Source organism: Canis lupus, chromosome 21 (genome assembly GCF_048164855.1).
Source record: "Canis lupus baileyi chromosome 21, mCanLup2.hap1, whole genome shotgun sequence".
NCBI classification, from domain to species: Eukaryota; Metazoa; Chordata; class Mammalia; order Carnivora; family Canidae; genus Canis; species Canis lupus.
In genome coordinates this window covers 24,501,629-24,522,060 of record NC_132858.1, presented here as the reverse complement: position 1 = coordinate 24,522,060, position 20,432 = coordinate 24,501,629, and the positions used below count along the sequence as shown (strand labels likewise).

At 48.3% G+C, this 20,432-nt stretch overlaps 1 protein-coding gene across 3 annotated transcripts in view; it reads right to left on the bottom strand.

Moving 5' to 3' along the window:
- Positions 1-20,432, bottom strand: part of PRR5L (proline rich 5 like) — a 142,375-nt gene that overhangs the window by 121,363 nt on the left and 580 nt on the right. The window lies entirely within an intron of this gene.

Below are 20,432 nucleotides of genomic sequence, written 5' to 3'. Positions count from 1 at the left end.
GGCACCTGGATTTTACAGGTGGGCTCTGAGGGGTCAAATAAGTCACCCAAGGTCACACAGACAAATGAGGACAGTGCTAGGGTTTCAACCTGATTGCAGTCGGTCCCCACACTCTTATCCATTCTGTACCACCTTTCTAGGCTGTTGGCTTCATCAGGGTAGGCAAGCCCTACAAAGGAGGGGAAGAGGAAATGGGTTTTGAGGTATCCCTCTGCCCCAACTTCCCACACCCCTGTTTCATCTGTCAACCCAAATGCTAGCCTGCCCCAAGAAAGTGAGGCTTTGGATTCTCTTCTCGTTTCCCACTGAGAGCCTTAACCTAGATCAGTCCATGAACTACAGCCTATGGGTTAAATCCAGTCCTTCCTTCCTTCCTTCCTTCCTTCCTTCCTTCCTTCCTTCCTTCCTTCCTTCCTTCAAAAGATTTTATTTATTTATTTGAGAGAGCGAGAGAGCATGAGCAGAGGAGGAGCAGAGGGAGAGGGACAAGCAGACTCCACGCTGAACACAGATCCCCTTGCAGGGCTCGATCTTGTGACCCTGAGATCATGACCTGAGCCGAAACCCACAGAGGCTTAACTGACCAAACCCCCCAGGGGTTTCTTGAAAGTTTTATAAAAACATAGCCAGATCCATGAGTCTCCGAGTAGTTTCTTGAAAGTTTTATAAAAACATAGCCAGATCCATGAGTCTCCGAGTAGATGATCATTGCTTTTGCCCTATAATGGCAGAGTTGAGTCATTGCAACACACACACCATATGGCCTTCAGGGACTACAGTATTTATTATCTGGCTCTTTACAGAAAAAGTTTGCTGACCCCTGGCCTAGCCTAATAGACTTTCTTTGCAGCCAGATCCCCATAAGGACCAGGAGGAGGTTGCTTTCATCATCCCGTGTTTCCAAACAACAGGCTTCCTAATCATCCAGGCCCCGTCCCAAAGGAGAGACATCTGGACACTCTGAGTTCGGAAGAATTCTCAGAGGCCCCAGAGTTGCTTTCTGCTGCAAACACCCCCTCCCTCTTCCTCTGGTAGCTAATCCTGGAAGGACCTGTCTGGGAGCAAGGTAACTACAGTCATCTGCATTTGTGAACTGCATTTGTGTCCAATTACCTCACAGCACAATATTGATTTTGCATATCCTTTACAACATCGCATTAAGTTTGTTGCAAGCCTTACTTGATCCCAACGCTAAACTCTGCTCATGCATATTCCATCTTCATAACTAGTTGCTCGTGGAATATGGCCAATTGCTCACAGTTTACACAAAATCAAAGGGAACACTGGTCAGAAGGGCTGAGCTATTAGCTCGTACCCCAGATTAATTCTTAATGTGTAGCTGATGAAAGGAAACTACTACAAAGCTAACGGCCCAAAAAAGAATTTAAGATTTCCAAAATGAAATATCAAGAGAGAACCATTAGTAAGTTTATGAATTGCGTGGTGATTTCAAATTTCTAAAGCCGAAGCTATCGGCTTAAATTAATCAATTTCTGTCTTGACTAACGCAGTCAGTTAAATAGCAGTGGGATTTCCTAAATGCATCTGAACTTGGCAGTTTTGAATTTTATGCCCGGAAAAGAGGCAAATGCACTTCCCTCTCCTACCAGTTCAATTTGAGGCATAAGCTTTTAATAATAATAGTTACAGTTTTCTAAACTTTTAAATTGGACCAGGCTCTGTTTCTACATGTAGTGTCTCGTTAATCCTCCCCACAGCCATATAAATAGGTCCTGTTATTATCCGCATTTTACAATGGAGGACGCTAATGTGCAGAGTGATTAAGTAACCCACAAAAGTTCCCAGCATCATCTAGATAGACCTAAATGTTCATTCTTTTATGTCCCATAGTGCCTTATACACATCTCATAAAAAGTTATGGATGCCCATTTTCTGCTGGGAGAAATCCCATTTATGTTTGGTGAGAAATGAGGCTATTATTTATTCAAAAAGCATAGACTGCGCTGCTGCGAACCACCAGGCACTGCTCTGTGTTTTGCAGGCACGATTTCACTTTGTGTTCACAACAGCCCCTCTAGGCCTGACCTGGGGGCTCAGAGAGGCTGAGGAACTAGCCCACCGCCACAGTTAGTAAATAAGAGCGCAGCAGGGACTCCACACGGGCCTGGGCACTTGGATGTCTGCAAAGTGCTTTGATGCACCACCTTGATACATTAACTGAATCAAGCTGGAGAGGTGGGGCCATCGTGCGTTTGATAGGGTAAGTGTGCGCAGGAGCTGGGACAGGGCCAGAAGGCCCCGCTTACTACAAAGAGTGAGAGATTCTGAGTTCCCGAGAGGCAGAGGGAGGAGAACAGCATCGGAGGCTGGTGTGGGGGAAATGGCACCAAGGGAAGCCACCGAAAAGAGGGAAGCTCCTAAGGGAGGTGTGAGAGTTGGAGTGGCGTGAGCACCCGCCCGTGTGTGCACCCGTGTGTGCGTGTGGCCTGCACGGCAATATCCCCGCTCTCCGCTCAGCCCCTCCTCACCCCTCGCCAGACTGCTGTCAGGAAAGCCCGCCTTGCTCACCCCGGTGTAAGGAGGTTCTCCCAGGGTGAGTCGGTGGGGGGCCAAGGTCTGGATTGCTGCAAGGCCGAAACAGACCGCTCCCGTGGACCTGAAAGCCCAAGTCCAAGGGCTCCGCTGATGTCCATCCATTAGTCATTTGTGGGGACCTTATTTTAGTTCCTTCTTGCCAAGCACATGCTTCAACTGAATTAAGTATTCATTAGTGGCAGGTTCTAAATGGAGGGGGGAGGACTCATCACAGGGTGTTTGAGACCAAACTTCTCCATCACTTACTATGAAGCCGCCGCTTGGCCTATGTTAACTCCTTTACCTGCGCCGTGACCCTATGGAGGAGGCGCTATTATGATTTGCCATTTTACAGAAGAGAAATCGAGGCACAGAGGTGTTAAGTGACTGGGTCAAAACCACTCTGCTGGTCGGCAGACAGCTGGGACTTTGGGACTTGAACTCCGCAGACCCGTTTCAGGGCCCATGATCTGGAGCAGCGCTCGCGGCCGGCTCTAACCTCCAGTGTTAGAGTACAGCTAACCAGCTCTCTGGTATTTGTCCTCCAGGCATTAAAGGAAAGGTCCGTGGCCCCGGGCTGCGACTGGGCCCCTCTGTTGCTGTGTTTGGCTTTGTCCTACGGGAAGGACACGGGCGCAGAGGTGGGGCTGCCGAGCCGAAGGCCTGGTCCCCAAGCACGGATGGCCCTGAGCACAGCCTCCTCTGCCTCACTGCACCCCAGGGCAGGCTTGCCTGCCTTCGGCCCACTTGCTGCTTCAAATTGAGAGATAAAAGTTTGGCAACACAACACAGCAAAGCTTGTCTCCGACCAGAACACAGTCACCAGAACAAAACCATCTTTGATGTATCAAAAACGGTTTTAGGACCTGAAACGCCCTTTAACCCTTCGAGCCTTGGACTTCGCTGTGGCTTACCGCTCCTTGCACCAGGCGGAGTCAGGAGCATAACGGAATTAATAGAGGGAGCTCCCCAATAACACGGCCAACACCTGCTTTACTTTTCCTTTGCCCAACTAAGGTCCAGTCGCTGCAACAGAGCTCTAAGTAAGCTTCGCACCCAGCGTGTCCGTCCCGTCTGTCCATCGCTCCTTCCCCGGGGACAGAAACAAAGGCTGAGAACCAAGGATCCAGTGCCGTTGGGAGGCAGGAGGCGGGAGGAAGGAGGAGGGAGAGGGTTTCTCCTATTAGAGGAACCATTAACTTTTAGAGTCGTTTCCACAATAACATGAAGCCATTTACTTTGCAATTATGCAGGGAATAGACATGGACAGGGTGCTCTGTGAGCGCGGCGGCATGCCGACATCTGGCACTGCCGCTGGAATCCTAGAGGAAACATCTGCCAGCACAGAAGCTCCTCCAGAGAGCCCCACACCAGGCCCTGGGGGGCCGGAGGGGACGCGCAGCTGCTGCATCAGCCGGTGGTGTCGGGAAGGGGCAGGTTGCCCTGCCCGGGCCAGAAAGGACCGCCTCTGTTCTGTGTTCGGCGAAAGGTCAGGATCTGGGCTACGGATCACACAAATAAGTGACTAAGCTGGCAGACTTAAATACCGAAAGCTCTTGAGCATCTTGAATGGGCCAGGTGCTGGCCATGCCCTCTGCGTGCGACTCTCCAGGACACTGAGGCGGGTGCTAGTATTTTTCCTGTCATGTCTAGTTAGTGGCAGAGCCAGGAACACAGTTTTATTTTGATGCTGGATCCCGTGCTCTTCACCATCGCCCTATACCACCTCCCACGTGGGTGGCAACAAAGAGCTGTGCCAACAGATTACTCAGAATCCTGGTGAGCTCAGGTCCCAGCAGTCATATTTCTGGGCACCTACTCAGTGTAAGGCACGCCCAGCACGCCGACATGTGGGGAGCACACCACTGGCACGGTCAGCAGGTGCAGAGCACCCACCCCATCCTCAGGTCCTCACTGGTACCTTACCGTATTTTCCCACCTACACTCTTTCCTTCTCCCTTTCCCAGAGTCATGACAAGAGACAGCCAGCTGACTTAGGAGGAGCGGCAATGACCATGTCTACCCATCCCAGCTATGTCTCCCCACCCACCCCTCAGTCATTTTCTAGGTCTCTAGCTCTATACAGGTAATAAAATGGTATCCTGCGAACAGTCTCCCTCCTACCCAGGCTCCTACCTACCCCGTGCCCATCCCAAAGCTCTACCTATTAGTATTTTCTTGTGATGCCCTCCAAACCTTATAAATACTTAGGATGCTACATGTTTATGTTACCCTCCCTTATTCCTTCCCATTCTTCTGAGAGCTCTTTCCATGTGAATACCCAGAGCATCTTCATTCCTTTTTGTAGCTGCATAGTATCCCATTTTATGGTTACACCATATTTACCTACCCTTCCACCTATTAATGAACATTTAGATTATCTCTAATATATTGCTATTAATAAGTTGGTACTTGGATCCCTTGTGTCTATATCTCCATTGGTTAAATCTCAGTGAGGAGGGAGGTTGATGGACATCCCCAGATTCCATCACTATCCGCCACTACAATCTATCAGAGCAAAGAAGCAAAACACACTCAGCAAAAGCCCTACTGTAAGAAGATCTTCCTATGCCAGAAGAGACTTCCAGGTCTCTTTTCCCAAATATTCCATTTCTTTTCAGCCCAGAGAAAAAAGTGATATCCTGAACTGTCCTGATAGGGAAGGAGGACTGGGATTGGCCATGTATTCCAGGTATGGATTTGCCTTTCCTGGCGGTGGTGACTCAGCTAGCACTACTGTCTGAGGGCTCACAGAATGTCTGGTTTATTGTATGGGATCTGCATAACCTTGCCTTGCCAAAGAACCCATTTCATAGCAAAGAAGGCATTATAATAGCCACAGGACCTCCTGGTTCCGCTTCATACCATATCCCCCAGAGTTGTTTGCCAAAGGTAAGATTAGAATGACGTCATAGAAATGCAGGTAAGGTGCAACTTGGAGAAGACACTTTGTGGGGTGAGGTGCTTTAAGACGCAGTACGTCCTTTTAACCCCCAGTCCCTCTATAGTGCTGTGTCTCCAACAGCTGGGTTACATGGGTTTGGATACCAAGGAGTTTAAGTAGGAGTGGCTCCTCCTGCCATCGCTCCCAGTGACCCACTTAGAGACTCTGTACCTCTCATTCTCCAACTCCAGGATCTGCTAGCTCCTGGTGCAAAGGGAAGAGATTGCTTCTACCAGAGACATAACAAGAGCCACACTAAACCTAAAATGAGAATGGATGCCTGGTCATTTTGGGTACCTAACTGCTAGTAAACCAGGGTGCAAAGAAAGGACTTACTCTCCGGGCAAAGATGCCAGGCTCGGTCACCGTAAGGAACCTAATGAAGGCAGGGAGGAGTGTGTCTGCAGTCCCGAGAAGCTCTGGGGCACCTGGGGCTTCCATGTGCAGCGGTAACTAGGAATGGTCGGCTAGAGTAACCACAGTTTGCTCAAGACACAGCAACCCAAGGCTCAGATCTTTCGAGGGTAGAGGTCTGGATTGCCTCTGGGTACAAGCAGCTTCAGGCAGTGAAAGTGCTGTTGGGGGTGAGGGGAATTAGAATAGGGTAGAAGGACAGGAGTGTGGACCTGAGTTCCCTTAGCATATGAATTTGTCCCATAAAGTTTCTGGCTTTAGTCTCTTAGTTTACTTTACAGGAAGTATGGCTGGTCATCATCTTGAAGAGCCAGTGACAGGACAGAAAGAACTTAAAAGAGAATAAGGGGAGATCCGTATGGTACAGGGGGTGGACGGTAGCGGGTGATCTGTGTTCAAGCCTTACCGCGTAGATGCATCTCTTTATCCAAGGATGTTCTCTGGCCCCCAGGGTTCACTCTGTTCACGCACGTGGCTAGAAGGGTCAGGAAATTAGTGCTCTGGGAGCATTTCTCACCCAGCGGCTAAGGAAGTTGGTGTGTAAATACTCCAGCTCCCTTTCCCCTTGGGTAGGATCACGGTAAGATGTGTGTGTTCCACGCTAGCTCCCAGGGTTTCTTAGGATTTGTCTTCAGTCACCCACGCAGTAGCTTGATCGACAACATACCCATTGTTGGCTACTTTCCCTTGCGTACCTCATTTCCCTGCTGGGTTTAATAACGCTTCCCTCGCCTTCCAAGTAAACTCCTTGCATGTGATTCTTTGTCTCAGGGTTGGCTTCTGGGGGAACCCAAACTAAGGCACTCCACTCCATCCTCATCTAACGTTTCTGAGATAGACTCTGAGGAACTATTTCTTATTAAACTGTGAATGACTGACAGGGTCCAGAGAGATGAATTTAAAAGAAGAAATATCGTGAAGGCAGTGATTCTGGAGCAGTAGGCTGGACACACAGAAGCCCTTTACAGGTGTGCTGACAAACTATCATCTAAGGGTAAAATCTATTGTAACAACCGAGTGCACTTATTACACTGTCAGACTTGTCAGCTAAGAACGTCCTTGGGGACGGAGTAGCATGGGTACAACTTGCAGCACATCAGAATAAAGAAGCCCAGCGTTACATGGAGCCACAGAAAGACAGTGTTCCTTTGAGAGGATGCAACATATTTCTAGGTCAAGGCGGTAAATTACATTGTCGAAATAGTGACATAAGGTCGAAGAACAACCATGCGACTAGCGGGATGACCACAGATGACTACGCATACCCTGAGTCACTGTAGCAGCGACTATGTCGTAAGTATGATCGACCTGTTGAATGTGGCTGACTCTCTTCAAGCTTCAAAGTGTGTCAAAACACACACATACTCGGATTCTAGTCAGTGCACGTATCTGGGAGAAAGAGGAGGCAGGGAAACCCTTCGGGAGAATGGAATCATGTGCCACCACCAGTACGACCACCTCCGCCACTAGTACCACCACCTCCGCCACCAATACCACCACCTCCACCACCAATACCACCATCTCCATCACCACCACCACCAGTAGTACCACCACTGCCACCAGTACCACCACCAGTACCACCACCATGGACATGTGTAGAGTGGTTTTACTGTATTAGTTGTTTTCAAACTGGGTTTTAGGGAATACTAAGGGTTCCGAGAGCCTGGCAGGGTCTCCCAGTAATGAAAGACTTGGTACCAAATCAATATTTAAACTGATTATGGTATCCAGTTATTAGTCTTATATATTGGTTTTGTAAGGAAAAGGCTCACCCACCAGAAGTACAGTTTGGAAACCATAGAGGTGCATGACCATTTTATCCTTGCAACCATCCCCAGCTTGCCCAGGAGGAAAATTAGGTTCAGGGATTAAATCGCTTACCCAAAGTCACGGACTTAGACATGAGCTGACCTGTCATATGAAACCACACCATGACCAGTGCTCTTTCCTCTACATTCTACTACATTTGAACACTAATGATGAAACACGTGGTTTAGCAATTTCTTGGCCATGAAGTTTGTTTTCTTGAGAAGGGGTCAAAGAACAGTTTATAAAAGTTCTTAGAATTTGGGCCATTCCAAGAAGCTTACCAAAGCACCTCCAGTTCATTCTCTCCCTGAGCTATCTTCAACGTGTGATATTCCAGAGGCTGCTTGGATGGGACGTGGTCTCATGGCTTGTCCTATGTACCTGCCACGCCGTCCAGACCCTTTGGGCAGCACTCAGAAATATTGCTTGTAGCAGTCAGCCTTGCTGCAACACTGCTGCAGAATAAAGACTTGCAACTTATGAAAACAAGCATTTCTTTTTCTTGTACACAGGTCTGTAGGCTGATTAGGGTAACTCTGCTTCAGTTTGAGTTTGGGTCTGCCCCATGTGGCTAATCCTTGGAGGCCAGAAAGGAGGGGCAGTGGCTTCCCAAGGTGTGTTCTTCTCATGGCAGTTACAAGAGCAAAGGGAAGCCAAACAGTGCACACACGATGTAAAGCTTCTCCTAGGGATCCCTGGGTGGCGCAGTGGTTTGGCGCCTGCCTTTGGCCCAGGGCGCGATCCTGGAGACCCGGGATCGAGTCCCACATCGGGCTCCCGGTGCATGGAGCCTGCTTCTCCCTCTGCCTGTGTCTCTGCCTCTCTCTCTCTCTCTGTGACTATCATAAATAAATAAAAATTAAAAAAAAAAGTTTAAAGCTTCTCCTAGAGTCATATCCATTCATAATCTATTGGCTAAATCATGTCAATGGCCAAGCCCAAAGTCAGTGGGGCAAAAAATATATGCTCTGTCCTAAGCCGCAAGGGAAGTGAATGAACATTTGCTGACTAATACTCCAATGCATCACCTTAGCTGAAAAAGTGATTCCTACAAAGGGGAGGCCAAGTACCTCTTTGTAAAATCCTCTAAATCTACAAACTGATACCATCCTATTAATATAGTCAGTCCTGTAAGCTGCCAAGAGGAGACCATCCCAAAGGGGCCTTTCCTGAGAGACCCCAGGGGAGTGTGAAATGGCCGTTTCCCAGACTAGCGATCCTCAAGATGGAAATCACCTCGTTGTCACTGGGATATTTTTAAAGCCCTCTACTTCACTCCCAGTGATCTGCCCTAAATCAAGCTTCCAAGCCTCCCTTCACAGAGGATGGGACCTGCAGACGGGGAGAAGGGGTAGATGTGGGTGATTTATAAGCTTCACTTTAAAAAATCAATTACGAGCAGGTGGAAGTCTTGGCCACAATGCAGACAAGTGCAGTAACTAGACATAGGCACTCCCGACTTGGACAACGTAAGTCTCTCCGTACGTTGGATAATATTGGTTTTTCCACCCATCTCCTCAGCATCCATTTCCTCTTCACCCTTCCAAATACACTCCTAAGTTTGCTCAGGGAACCCTCTTCCTCAAGTAACAGTGACCCATCTCCAACATAAACCCCGGGGACAGTCCAAATACGTCGAGAGGTAAGTCTATTCCCTTTGCCCATGGTCAGTGCAGGAATAGATAAGAGACCTAGAATGGGCCTATGAGACAAATTGTGCCTGTGGGGAAAGTTTGCTGGAAGGAGGGGGCCAGAGCTTCTAGAAGAAATTATTCTGCTCTAAGGAGAAAGTCCCAGAGAGAAACTGACCCTCTCTCTTTCTCTGAACCCTGCCCTGTCTAGGTAATTCCTGCTAGAGCCCTAGTTCTTCATGAAGATGAAAACCACAGGGAAGATGGCAGAGAGTTGGAAAGGACAGGTGTCCTGAGGACATCACCAAACCTCTCAATCAGCCTCTCCTCTGAAGTTTGCCTTGACCACATCCTTAATTTTCTTTTTCCTTTTCTAAGATTTATTTATTTCAGAGAGAAAGAGAGAGAGTGAGCATGAGTGGGAGGAGCAGAGGGAGAGGGAGAGAGAGAACTCAAGCAGATTCAGAGAACTGAGCACATAGCCCGAAGGGCCACTTGACATTATAACCACGAGATCACACCCTGAGCCCAAACCAAGAGTCAGAAGCTTAATGGACTGTGCCACCAGGCGCGCCCCACTACGTCCTTACTTTTAAATGAAACAATAAAAGGTCCTGGTGCGTGACTCTTGACTCACAGCTAAAGGCACCTTCACCCATATCTATCTCAGCCATCTAATAGCAGCATGTTTGGGCAATTGCTAGATTTCTTTAGCTCCTGTTCTGCACCAGTGCCAATGTCCTAGAATTCTTGTGTGTGGGGGGGTGTTAAGTGACAATGCACACAAAGTATTTGCAAACTTGTGGGGTCTAATGTCTGGTAAGGGTGCAAATGACACACAGGTATGATGTCTTGGTACTACTGAGCGAGATAGTGCAAGCCTGTGCTCATAATTACAGTTTCTGCTCTTCCCTATATTCTTGTCCTCTGGCCGTTGCAATCAAACTTTCACAGTGGGAAGGATCTGTGACTTTATAGGGTGGACTGATAAGTATAAGGTCTCCCATCCTAACCACTAAAGCCTGCAAAGTGTAAAAGTCCCATGGTGAAAAGCATATAGGGGGATACTTTTACTTCAAAAATATGTAATAGGGGATCCCTGGGTGGCTCAGCCGTTTAGTGCCTGCCTTCGGCCCAGGGCGTGGTCCTGGAGTCCCGAGATTGAGTCTCGCGTCGGGCTCCCAGCATGGAGCCTGCTTCTCCTTCTGCCTGTGCCTCTGCCTCTCTCTCTCTCTGTGTCTCTCATGAATAAATAAATAAAATCTTTAAAAATTATATAATATAATTATTACATATTCTGTTTTTTATTAAAATATTTTTATTCAAGTATAATTAACATACAGCATTATGGTAGTTTCAGGTGTACAATATAATGACTCAACAATTCTATACATTTCTCAGTGCTCCTCACAGTAAGTGTATCCTTAATGTCCTTTATTTCATTCATTCCCCTATCCATCTCCCCTCTGACAACCACCAATTCCCCTGACATATGTAAGAGTCTGTGTGTGGCTTTTTGCCTCTTTTAAAAATGTGTTTGTTGACTTCCTTTGTTTCTTAAATTCCACATATGAAATCATATGGTATTTGTCTTTTTCTGATTGATTTATGTTACTCAGCATTATATACCCTCTATGTCCATCCATGAAAAAAAGATCACTAATCATCAGGTAAATGCAAATTAAAACCACAATGAGCTCTCACTTAACACTTGTCAAAGAACTAAAATTAAGAGAAAAAAAAACACAAGAAATAACAGTGTTGTCAAGGAGGTGGAGATGAAGGAACCCTCTTGCACAGTTGGTGGGAATGCCAACTGGTGCAGCCATGGTGGGAGACAGTATGGAAGCTTCTTAAAAAATTAAAAACAGAATTAACATAACACCCAGTAATTCCACTACCACTTACTCAAAGAAAATGAAAACACTAATTTGAAAAGATGTATGGACTCCTGTGTTTACTGCAGTATTATTTACAATTGACAAGCTGTGAAAGCAGCCTGTGTCTATCCATAGATGAATGGATAAAGAAGATGTGATATAAACCTCAACAGAATATTATTCAGCCATAAAAAAGGATGAGATCATGCCATTTGCAACTACATATTCTATTTTTGAAAATATGAAAAAATCCGGATAAGAAATATGAGAAAAGAAAAGAAAATCCACACATGATCTCATCACCGGAAGGAAACCACAGTTAACAGTGATATACCCTCTTCCAGACTTTTTATGGTGGGTGCTTCTTTGAAAAGAAGAAGAGAAGAGAAAAACAGGCATCCTGAGCATTACTTTTAAGGGTGAACTGGTGAAGACAGTTTTGGAAGGCAACTTGGCCATCTCTAAAAATTAAAATTAAAAAAATGCACCAGCCCTTTGGCTCAACAATTCTTTTTTTTTTAAGATTTTATTTATTTATTCATGAGAGTCAGAGACAGAGAGAGAGAGAGAGGCAGAGGCACAGGCAGAGGGAGAAGCAGGCTCCATGCAGGGAGCCTGACGTGGGACTCGATCCCGGGCCCCTGGGATCATGTCCTGGGCTGAAGGCGGCGCTAAACCGCTGAGCCACCCCGGCTGCCCCTGGCTCAACAATTCTGCATCTGGGAATCCATGCTCCAGGGGCAATACCAGGAGCTGCAGATGCTTAGAGCTTCCAGATGCCAGGGACTGTTCTACGCATTTTTATGCCTCTCAGTTCATCCTCCCAAGCTGTGAGGGAAGTCTTATTATTGCTTTTAAATAATAGCTCTCAGGGCACTTGGGTGGCTCGGTGGTTGAGCGTCCACCTTCGGCTCAGGGCATGATCCCGGGATCCTGGGATCGAGTCCCACATCGGCCTCCCCTGCAGGGACCCTGTTTCCCCCTCTGCCTGTGTCTCTGCCTCTCTCTGTGTGTGTCTCGTGAATAAGTAAATAAAATCAATCAGTCATTCAATCAATCAATCAATAGAGCTCTGTTGAGACACAATTCACATGCCATACATTTTATCCATTTAAAATGTAAAGTTTGATACTTTTATAGTATATTCAGAGTCATGTGATCATCATCACAATTTCAGAACATTTTCATCACCCCAGAAAGAAACCCTGTACCTGTGAGGAATCATTCCCCATCACCTCAACCCTCTACCCCCTGGCAACCAGCAATCTACTCACTGTTCCTGTGGTATCTGCTTATTCCGCAACATTTCCTATCAGAGAATAGACAACACGGGGTCTTTGCGACCAGCCTCCTTCAGTTAGCAAAGGTTTTCAAGTCTTATTGGTGGTGTAGCTTGTATCAGTGCGTCATGTCTTTTTAATGCCAAATAATATTCGTTGCACAGATATACTACACTTTGTGTATCCATTCGCCAATGGGTGGACATTTGGGTTGTTTCTAGCTCTTGGGTAAGATGGAGAAGGCTGCCATGAATTTTGCATACCAGTTTTTTGTGGCCATGTGTTTTCATTTATTATGGGTATCTACATCAAAGTAAAATTGTTGGTATAATTCTCTTTTTTACCTTTTCAAAAGCTGCCAAACTTTTCCCCAAAGTGGCTGCCCCATCTTATACCCCCACAGGCGGTATCCAAGCGTCCCAATGTCTTCATATCCTTGCCAGTCAACACTCATTAATACTCGCCTTCTTGATTATAGACATCCTAGCAGGAGTGAAGCGGCGTCCCATTGTGGTTTGTTTGCATTTCCTTGATGAATAGAGGGAGGTGCCATTATTACCTGCTTTTTATACATGGAGCAACTGAGGCACAGAGAATTTCATTAACTTACCCGCGGTCCCTCAGTATGTGCGCAGACTCCCATATCTACAACAGTATATGCCGAAGAAAGGACTACAGTCCTGTTGGTGACAAATATTGAACTAGACAAATATTGTCTATCTGCAAGGGCTTTTCCTGCAGAAGACCATTATACAGCTATGAAAGATGAGGCAGGGGCACCTGGGTGGCTCATGGTTGAGTGTCTGTCTTTGGCTCAGGTCTTGATCCCAGGGTCCTGGGATCGAGTCCCATGTCGGACATCTGCATGGAGCTTGCTTCTCCCTCTGCCTGTGTCTCTGTGTCTCTCATGAATAAATAAATAAAATCTTAAAAAAAAAAAAAGACAAGGCAGGTCCATTTAGGTTGACTTGGAACGGGTTTCAAAACACACTGTTAGTGAAGAAGCCACACACAGAATCGCATGTACAATACAACATGAACCTCTAGACCCAGGCTTAGACACAGATATGATAGAGGGAGGCATAGATCAGAAGCTGCACACAAAGCTCCTCACGATGTTGCCTGGAAGGTCAGCTCTGAGGAGAGCGGAGATTTTCCACTTGGTGCACTGCTGGATCCCCAGGCCCTAGAACCTGATGTGGCCATAGTAGCCGCTAAATAAATATTTGCTGTTAAGTGGACGATTCCTTGGAGAGAGAAATGGAGAGCAGTATATACAGAAGAGCTCCTGCTTTACTCCGCAGGCCCATGTCCTTTACATACGAAGACATGTAGCAGTTGCAACATTTTTGATGCACACATGAAAGATAACCTGGAATTCTTGGGGCCTTTAGCATGAAAACAAAAACAAAAACAAAAAGCAGGGCCTCAGAGGTTGGCCTGGAACCGAGAAGTGGACTCAGTGGCTTCCCAGATGCCGAGAGGCCCCTCCCGGGCCACAGTGAGTACCGTGCCCCACTAGCTGCTCTCCGTCTCTGGAGTTGATGACCTGGACAGGAGACAGGCCCACACCTGCCCTGCCGGGCACCCCATCCTGATCAATAAGGCACTCTTCCAGCTAACAGGAATCCAATGTCAAGATGACGGCAGTGAATCTTGTTTTCATGCCTGAGAAGATCTTAAAAATCAATAAGCATTAGAGGGACACGGGCAAGTGTTTTCCTTCTTATCGTTTTTCAATATTTGTTTAATTTGTCATCCCTGCTGAGCCGACTGAGGGGGGCCCGAGGATCAAGGACTCCTGGTTGGAACAACAGCACAGGGTCCACCTCACGTCATGCGTGGCTAATGGTGTGCTGGGTGGGCTGGGAGACGATTGGGAAAGCGATTAGGCGGTGAGCTAACTGTGCCAGGGAGCTTAGGGCATAGGAATGATGATGGCTGCAGGTGAAAGATTCCAACAGCGAAGATAGCAAGTGGCACCAAAAATGATGGGCCGCTGAGGCCAGGACAGGAGAACTGTGAGTCGGGGGTACAGCAGGCTGCTCCTTGCAGGTGGAGGTGATGTTAGGGATCTACTGATCCCATCTCCATGTGTTAGAAAGAGGACAGCTCCACGTCCTCTGACCAGGTCCCCCTTCTCATGCCGACGTGGGGCAGGTTCTCGATGGGGTGTAGCCTAGCACCATCTTTGACTCCTGCACCACATGACCATTTGGTCACCAGGTCCGGCTGATTTCACTCTGAAATAACTCCGTCCTGTCCCTTTCCCCCATCTCCGTGGTTACCATGTTAGTTCAAGTCACCTTCGCCACCCACCTGGGCTCAGGCAACCGCCCCCTAGGTGGCCTTCCTGCCTGGAGTCCTGATTCCCCGCCCAGATCTTTTTCCACAGGGAGCAACGCAGCCCTGAGAGGCAGGGTGGTCCTCGTGGGGTTACAAGCGTGGCCCCGGAGCCAGGCTGCCTGGGTTCCGACCCTGGCTCCTCCAGGTGTGTGACCTTGAGCAGCTACGTCAATGTTCTAGGCCTCAGTTGGCCTGGGCTTTATTTTATTTATTTATTTATTTATTTATTTATTTATTTATTTATTTATTTATTTTCTGGTTCCCTGACCGGGAATCGAATGGCCTGGGCTTTAAAACAGCCGTACTGATTCCTAGGTGCCTGGAAGCCAGTGAGGATCAAGGGAACTAATACAGATGAAGTGCCTGCCACGGTGGCTGCCCAGCCCGCAGCTCCATACGCCCGTAGCGTCATCTTTCTGAAATGCATCCCCTGCTTACACCAAGGTCACGGCGGAGTCCAAACTCGTCCCCCCGCCCTTCTCACCTCCTGGTGACTCCTTGACTCCCATTCTACCCTCCCGTTAAATGTCTTTTTTGTTGTTGCTCTTCTAACAAAACAGGCTACCGAGCATTGGCACCCGCCGCCCATTATGTCCTCCCCGAAGTGCTCCCCCCTTGCCCTGTCCACCGACCGTTCATCTCTCCGCTCTTAGACGCTATTTTCTTTGGAAAGCTTCTCTCGCTCAACCGATTCCAACGAGGCGCCCTCTTTTGTGATCCCACGGCACCCCTTCTTCCCCATGGATGCACTTGCTGCTTTGTTCTTTCAAATGTTTATTATGAGAGTTTTCACACAGAAAAACCCAAAGCCACAAGAATAGCGTAATGGGTGCAAGGAACGCTCACAGACTCCCAACGACCGGTCACATGTTCCCATATTTGCTCTCTCCCTTGTGCGTGGGTTCACTTCGTTTCCAAGTAAATCACTGACATCATGATCTTTCACCCCAAAGTATTTCAACTTGCATCTCCAAAAAAGGAAAAAAGCTGAGGAACAGGCTCCCACCTAGAATGCAGGCCCATGATCACACTCTCAGAAACGAATCGTTCTCCAATGTCGCTGAGTGCTTGGCCCCTACCCAAATTCCCCCAGCCCTTTCCCAATTCCCTTTTACAGTCTTTCTGCTACATTTCATTTGAATTGCTCCCTCACTTGGGCTGGAAGCCCCGAGAGGGACGGAATGTGTCCCCTTTGCCTCCCTCTCCTCGGCACTTAGCTCGTGGCAAGCCCCCAGTACCTATTTGTTAGAAGAAAGAACAACCTCCGTGCCCCACTTCCTCCTGCCAAAAAGGGTCTTCAGCCAGTTGCAATCCCAGCCAGCTGCCCCATCCACACGCACACACTCGCTCTCTCTCGCCACCCTCCCCCATAATGACACAGCGCCACTTCAGTGGGCCAGGTCAGGAACCAGAGGGGCATTCCCGATGCCCCCCTCGGCTGCCCCATCCAGCTCCCACGCGGTCTCCCACCTACCCCCTTCCCCTCTCCACTCTGGAGGCCAGGGCTATGGGTCAGCCCCTCATCCTCCCTTGCCCAGCTCCCCGAGTCTCAGCTCACCCCTGAGTCTCTGCTGTACCCCTGTCCTGCCTCAGAGCTCTCTCTCTAAAAGGCAATCCCTTTCAAGTCGCCTCTCTGCTTGAAGCCCTGCTGTGTCCCCAGCTGGGACAGGCCTCTCTGTCCAGCCTCAAGTATTCATCTGGGGGCTCCCACCTTCTTCCTTCTCTCTGTCCTGACTCCTGCACCCCCTACCCCAGATCTCAGACAATTCCAGACCAGGTGCAGGTCGCAAATCACATCATGTTTTTCTTTTCTTTTCTTTTCTTTTCTTTTCTTTTCTTTTCTTTTCTTTTCTTTTCTTTTCTCTTCTCTTCTTTTCTTTTCAAGATTTTATTTATTCATTCATGAGAGATACAGAGAGAGAGGCGGAGACGCAGGCAGAGGGAGAAGCAAGCTCCCTGCGGGGAGCCCGATGCGGAACTCATCCATCGATGTGGATCACACCCTGAGTCCAAGGCAGATGCTCAACCGCTGAGCCCCCCAGGCTTTTTCCATCATGCTTTTCCATATCTCCTTTCCCTCCACTGAAACAGTCTCCTTCCAGTGCCTCACCTTGCTCCGAGAACCCGGACAGAAGCTCAGACCTCACTTTCCCCGAGGCCCATTCAACGAGCCGTCCCTTCCTGGCAGAGGGCCCACAAAGGCCCTGAGCGTGACAGGCATCCACTAAATGATTGCCGAGTGGAAACAGAGCAATATCATCCTGTCCTCTCCTTCTTCCCTGGTCTTCCCGCTGCAGCCCCAGTGCATTCCTGTTCCATTCCCTGTGCCCCCAGACTTCACCCCAGCCCAGCGCCCCACTGCCTCCAGAGGGATCCCGGACACAGCCTCAGCACGCAGCTTCCAAACGGCTGCCAAACCCATTTGTCATTCCTCCTTCCCTTCCCTTGGAAATTATGCAAGGATGGGCAATGGCAGGCCTGGGCTGCTTACATTTAAAGAAAATGATTAAAAATCTAAACAGAAAAAGTCAGCTTAAAAATAAATATCTTTCCATTTTGAAGACTTCTTTAGGTAAAGTACCTCCTGGGAGATATGGGGTGAGATGATACAGCCCCTTCTGCCTCACATAAGATTTTCAGAATGCAAGTTTGCTTTCGTGTGCTTCTGCAAAGAAACATAACCCACTGCTATGTCATTACGTCACTGATTAACTTATGCTGGGGGAAGGGCCGAGGGTTCAAGCAGAGACTCATTTGGTACATGGAGCCCATCTGACCCTGGACCTGTGCCCCTGACACCAGCCTCTGCATTCAAACTGGAGCATTCAAACTAGGCAGGGATTTTACCTTTTTACCTTCATAGAATTCTGCTGAGAAGGAAATTCGTCCCAGCACAGAACAAAGTCCAGCAATCCACAGCTCTAAGAAGTCCGGTGGTAGTGACGGCCTAGGGAAGTGACGGTGAATGGCTCAAAGCAGATCTCCATTCCCTGCTCCCCACTGGTTGAGCCATCTACCTTGGGGGAGTTCCTGGACTGTTCTAAGCTCCAGATTCCCTTCCTTCAGCTAGAGGAGGACATGGTCATCTTTCTCATAGGTTCTTCTTGAAAGTTAAAGGAGGCATTATAGGTGTAGCAGGGTGGGAAGGCTATTTTAATCTCAGTTTGAGCTGAAGACATGAGGCATCAGGTGACACATTCCAAGTGAGCTGTGATGCCATCATGCAGGACTTACAAAAAAAAAAAAAAAGGCAGTTTCCCCCTTGTTGGATCATCCCCAGCCTGCAAAGGAGGGCTAGATGAGGAAACAGTGGGAGCATCGAGGAAGGGTTTTGGAGTGAACAACAGGTGTGCTCCACATCCCAACTGCCCATTCTCCACCTCCCAAGAGTGATCTGTATCCTTGCAGCGTGAACGTCACAAGTCCTGATGTGTGCATCATGCCTTAGAAGCCCAAAGTGAAGAGAGATGGGGTGGCCAGCTGGAGTGAGGGGGCCCGGTGGCTTTGGATTTACGGGAATAAGGAGGAGAGGAGGATTTCCGATAAGCCAGAGGTGTGCAACAGGTAACCCGGTGGGTTGTGTAGATCCTCTCTGAGGGGGCCACCAGGAGGAGTGCAAACCCTTCCCCAGATGGAAGCTGACAGTACCTGTTCTGGCTGAATTGTGTGCCCCCCAACTCGAATGTTCAAACCCCGACTCCCAGTATCTCAGAACGTAACTGTATTCAGAGATAGGGCTTTACGAGAGGTGAATGAGTTAAAAGGAGGCCTTTGAGAGGACCCTAATCCAATATGACTTGTGTCTTCCTAAGAAGAAGAGATTTGGACACACAGATATCAGGGACACAGGGACGCACGCAAAGGGAAGGTCGTGTGAAGCAGAGGGAGAAGACGGCCATGCACAAGCCAACGAGAGAGGCCTCAGAAGAAACCAGGCCTGCAACACCTTAGACCTCCAGCCTCCAGAACTGTAAGAAAATTAGTTTCTGTTAAGACACCCAGTCTGGGATATTTTTTTTGGCAGCCCCACCAAACTTGTTGTAAGCACTGCTCAGACAGTAAGGGATGGAAGAAGGAGTCTTAAGGAGCCAGCTTCAAGGGATCAGTGGTTTAGAAATCCCCAAAAATGAGGAAGGAGGGTGTTCTCTGGAGTATCTATAAAATGGTCCCAAGAGATAAAGAATCAGGTGTAAACGTCCACCAGGCCCAGCCAGCTAACCACAGAATTAACCAAATAAGAACCCCGTGCTCCTCTGCTCCCTCCTCTCCTCCTCTCCTGAGCCTGCCTGGGCTCAGAATCCTCAGTGAGCCAGACGGAAGCATAGGTGGGAAGCAGGAGGCCGACCACACACTCCCTTTCCCTGCTCCAGGCCCCAGCTGGAGGAGGAAGGAGTCTCCCCTTGGAGCAATGTTGGAAGGTCTGGGTTATTCCACAGACCTGACCACAGCCATTACTGAACTGCGACAGTGTTGGAGCTAGAAAGGTAGCCGGAAGCCTCGCGGGCCTGCCCTGATTTTCATCCTGGGGCAAAGAAAGACTGGGACACCACAAGAAAAAAAAAATTGAGGGGCAGTAATAAACAAAAATAAAGTTGGCTTCCTGAATATACTCGAGGAGGCCTGCTTATTTAACATACATCCTCCTACACGTGTGGCAGCTCAGCCCGGTCTCTGGCCAAGCAGGAGATGGCATTTGTGGTGCAATTATTATCGTTGCAAATTCCTTCCCTGCCTCCATTGGGCGGTTCCATCTTCACCAAGCAAGGCAAAAGCTATCAACAGACAAACCATTTAAGGCCTCCTGCATTCCCCAAGCTGATAATGTAGAAGTGCAGGTGTCTGACAAAGCCATGGACAGAATGCCACCCTCTATATACCTCATGACCCAGAGGAGGGCACTAACTCCAGGCCAGCCTCGGGGCTGGGCAGGCTTTAGAGTCACACAGCACTGCAGAGAGAACTGAGCTCAAATCCTGCCTCTGGCACGTGGCAGCTGTGTGACCCTGGGAGAGTCACTTAACTCCCCTGGACTGCAATTGCCTCCTCAATAAAACAAAGACCATAAAAGTATCCATTCGGCGGGGTTATTGCGTGGTATAAATGAGGACAGAGATGCAAAAACGCTTGGAACATTGCCTGGCACAGGGCAAAGGACTCAATACATATAGTGTTCACTAAACCTCACTGCCCCTCAAGGTGAAACCTTTCAATAACCGTGATTTATCATAAAGAACATGAGATAAGAAGCATGTGAAGAAAAGCACAGTTTCTAGGGCCAGCCTGCCTGGAAAGGAAGAATGGAAAACACATCTTGGAGGTGTTTGCTATAATTGCCATCAGTATGTTACCTATAGTAACGTGCACACAAGCACAGCACATGCAGGAAGAGCTTAATAATGGCAGCTGTTGGGATCCCTGGGTGGCTCAGCGGTTTAGTGCCTGCCTTCGGCCCAGGGTGTGATCCTGGGGTTCCTGGATCGAGTCCCACATCGGGCTCCCTGCATGGAGCCTGCTTCTCCCTCTGCCTGTGTCTCTGCCTCTCTCTGTCTGTGTCTCATGAATAAATAAATAAAACCTTTAAAAATAATAATAA